We start from the raw sequence: 3,793 nt of genomic DNA on the forward strand, positions 1-3,793 counted from the left end.
AGGTGTCAGTGGCCTGCAGGTAGGTGTCTGTGGCCTGCAGGTAGGTGTCTGTGGCCTGCAGGTGGGCATTTGTGGCCTGCAGGTCTGGCCTGTCAGGCTTCAGGGAGCCACCAGTGGTCTGAACACTTGGGAGGCCACCCTGAGAAGCAGACTCCTGCGAAGTGTTCCCAGTGGAAGGTTCACACAGACAGATGCCAGCTGACCCTCAGCACCCTCTTTCAGGAAGAGAATGGGGCCCTGTGTTCTGAGGGCACTTGCAGAAGGTTAGCCTTGAGATGGCAAGTCTTTTCCAGGGAATCGTCATCCTGTGGGCACGCAGGGTCAGGGCAGGTCCCCAGGGAGCTGGTCCCCATACGCCAACATGGCCTCTGGCTTCTGAGGCTCTCCTGCCCTCTCCCATCCTGGGCCCGCAAGGAGGTGACATCCCAGGAGAAGATTGCCTGTTGCAGGTAAAGGCCACGCTCCTGCCTCCCAAGGTGGCTCGCAAATTGAAGGCAAAAATCGCAGGCAGGTGAGAGCTGATCTCATTTCAGTGGGACAGGCTGCCCTCCACGTGACGGGCATGCTGAAGGGAAGTCCTCCTGGGCTTCCTCCTGACCCCCCAGACAGTCACGAAGCCCACGAGGCTCTTCCAGGGCCAAGGGTGTTGGGCCGCCAGAGCCCTTGGTGGCTTCACCTGTAAAGGCTGGAACATGAAGAGCAGCTTGCGAAGCCCCCAGTTCAGACTCTCAGGCATGAAACTGACCCAGCAACCTAAAATGTGTATGCGTGTGTGTGCGTGTGTGTGAGAGAGACAGAGAGACAGAGAGACATACACCGAGACACAGAAACGGAGAGAGGACTGAGAGAGACACAGAGAGACAGAGAGAGACATTGTGACACAGAGACAGAGAAAGACAGAGACAGAGAGACAGAGACAGAGACACACACAGAGACAGAGAGACAGCGAGAACAAGTGTGTATTGCATCTGGCCGGGATAATTTCCAGGATACTGAAAATTGGAATTGAGAGTGATAACCCCCCCGGGCTGGGAAGGACGTGAGAGACCAGACCCTGTCACGCTGTTGGGGAGACTGTCTGTGGGTCCAGACTTTTGGCGGGCAATGTGGCAGAACCTCTCGAAGGGTAAAAGGCACATCCTCTTTGACCGAGCAATTACATTTCTAAGAAATCTATTTCACCAAAGCACTGTCCGTGTGCACAAACCTGCAGGGACAAGAATATGCAGTGCGGCCTGTTGATCATCACAAAGCGCCTAGAACGGACCCTTGCACGCGGTTGGATGCCGTCGAGTTGATATTAGACCTATAGGAACCCCGTGTGACAGAGTAGAACTACCCCATAGGGTTTGCTAGGCTGTAGTCTTTATGGGAGCAGATGGCCAGGTGTTTTCTGCCTCGGAGCCGCTGGTAGGTTTGAATTGTCACCCTTTCGTACATCGTAGGTGCTTAGATAAACGGTACAGAATCAGTGAATGACGGGCGGACGTGCACTTTTAACTGTATCTATTGGACACTGTTTGACTCTTCTGCAATGAACATAGATTACCTTCGTATCAAAAGGAAGAGAAACACACTGTGACGTAGAGAATTCCCATCTTTTTTTGCTAATTGAGAATGACTTGGAGCTGACCCGGTGGGGTCTGAGGCCCTGCTGGCTCTTAGCCACCGCTCCTGTCCGGATGCCTTGCGCCGGCCCCTCTGGTCCATCCTAGTGACAGTGCTCAGATCCCTGCCTCTCTCCGTCCAGGACAGAGCCCGGTGTCCCACCCGCCCTCCCCAGGCCTCGCTTCCCCAGATCCACACTGGGCCCTGGGGGAGAGGGGGCCTCACCCTGCCCCGGAGCCCACAGCCCAGTGAGGCCTGATGGGGGCGCCCCGTGGGGGCCGGCAGTCCCCAGGGGCCCTCATCATTCTGCTGTTGGAAGGTGTCAGTGGCTTCTCCAGACATGGGGCCAGCGAACTTCGACCGCGTGTCGGTTTCGCCTTGGGGAAGGTGGACTTTGTAGAGTCACAGCCTCAGCAGAAGAAGGGAGCTGCGTCAGGGCCAGGGAGGCAGGAGTGATGGAGAAGCTTCCCTCGGCTCCCCTGGGGTGGGGGCCGCATCCCACAGTGGGTCTGAGATGGGAGGTGAGACCAGCATGGCTCCCCCATTACCCTCGGAGACAACGCAGCTGCAGTGACCAAAGATGGGGCAGGGGGGGCAGAGAGGGGAAACCAGTGGTCCGTGGAACGCCCCCACCTGTCTGCACTGATGCCATTTCTGCGCAATCCTGACAACAGCCTCATGAGGGCGCTGCGGTTACTGCACCTCTCCTTCAGATATGGACGCTGGGTTTCCAGAAGCTTTCACCGCTGCCCAGCTCCCCATATTTGCGCAGTGGTGGGGCTGGGGAACATGGGCCTGGAGGCAAGGCGAGTTGGGTCCACCCAGTGCCAGCCAAGGAAGAGGGGGCCCAGCAATCTCAGCCCCCTGGCTTGGGCTGTTTGGAAAAACGCCCAGCTTTCGGAAGAAGACTATGTGGGACCACGTGTGGTCCCAGCTGGAGGAGCTTCAGCTGGTGAGAATTACATAAAATCATGTACATCCAACCCAACTCTGGTTCGGGCACACAGGGACTCTGACTGTGGTGACGATGGTCGTGGTGGTGAGTTTCTTCAGCGAGTCGGCCAGCTGGTCCAGAATCAGTAGACTCTTGAGATCGTCCCTAAGGGTCTCTGGCTGCTGGTTTTCAGATCGTGCTCAAAAGTGGCTGAAACGCCTGCTGTCTTCACACCGGTTGAACACGCTGTGTGGGGTGGTCAGCAAGTGCAAGGGTGGTGGGAACACAGAGGGGAGGTGCCCATTCTCTGGGTTTGGGCAGTCACAAAAGACCACACGTGTCTGATTCCATCTATATGAATTGTCCAGAACAGGCAAATCCATAGAGACAGAAAGTAGATTAGTGGTCGATTAGGTCTGGGGGATGGGGAAGTCCCTGGGTAGTGCCAAGGGTTAACGAGCTTGACTTCTAATTGGAAGGCTGGAGGTATGAGTCTACCCAGAAACACCTCGGAACAAAGGCCTGGCTATCTACTTCCGAAGAAACAGCCACCGAAAACCCTATGAAGCGTGGTTTAACTCTGACATACGTGGGGTCACCAGGAGTTGGAGTTGACTTAACTGCAACTGGTAGGGCCGGGGTGTGGCCGGAAACAGGGTGTGACTGCACATGGGCAGGAGCTTCTTCTTGGGGGGTGACGAAAATATTCTAACGTTGATTACGGTGAAGGTTGCACAGCTCTGTGAATATACTGAAATCCAGTGAATTGTACACTCGGTGGGTGAGTTGTATGGTGTGTGGATTATCTCTCAATAAAGCTGTTATACACACAGAAGCGTTTCTGTGTTGGCACTGGGGAGAGCACCCAGCTGTCGGCCAGAGGAAAATGCCCTCGCCCGCCCAGCAAGGGCAGGGCCAGGTGCACGGCTGGGCCAGGCTGCCTGCCCGGCCACTGAGCTGGGCATGGAATTGAGCAGCAGCAGGGACCCTGGGCCTCTTGTTTTGCCGTGGTGCCAAGTTGTCAAAATTTGGCTTTGTCTAGGTCCAGGGAAGGCTGCCTGTAAAAGCTGGTCAGCAGGGATGGAGATGCAGCAGAAAAATCACAGTTTGACAAAGGGGGATGCAGGGCAGGAGGGAGACAAAGCAGCCGCCAGGCAGGTCCCTCCCCAAGCCTGCACTGGGAGCCCTGTTTTAGGGGAACCGTGCTCTCCAAACTCTCTTGGGAGCCCCACTTTCACGGTGGGGGGCCAT

Source organism: Trichechus manatus, unplaced genomic scaffold (assembly GCF_000243295.1).
Source record: "Trichechus manatus latirostris isolate Lorelei unplaced genomic scaffold, TriManLat1.0 scaffold00113, whole genome shotgun sequence".
In the NCBI taxonomy this organism is placed as follows: Eukaryota; Metazoa; Chordata; class Mammalia; order Sirenia; family Trichechidae; genus Trichechus; species Trichechus manatus.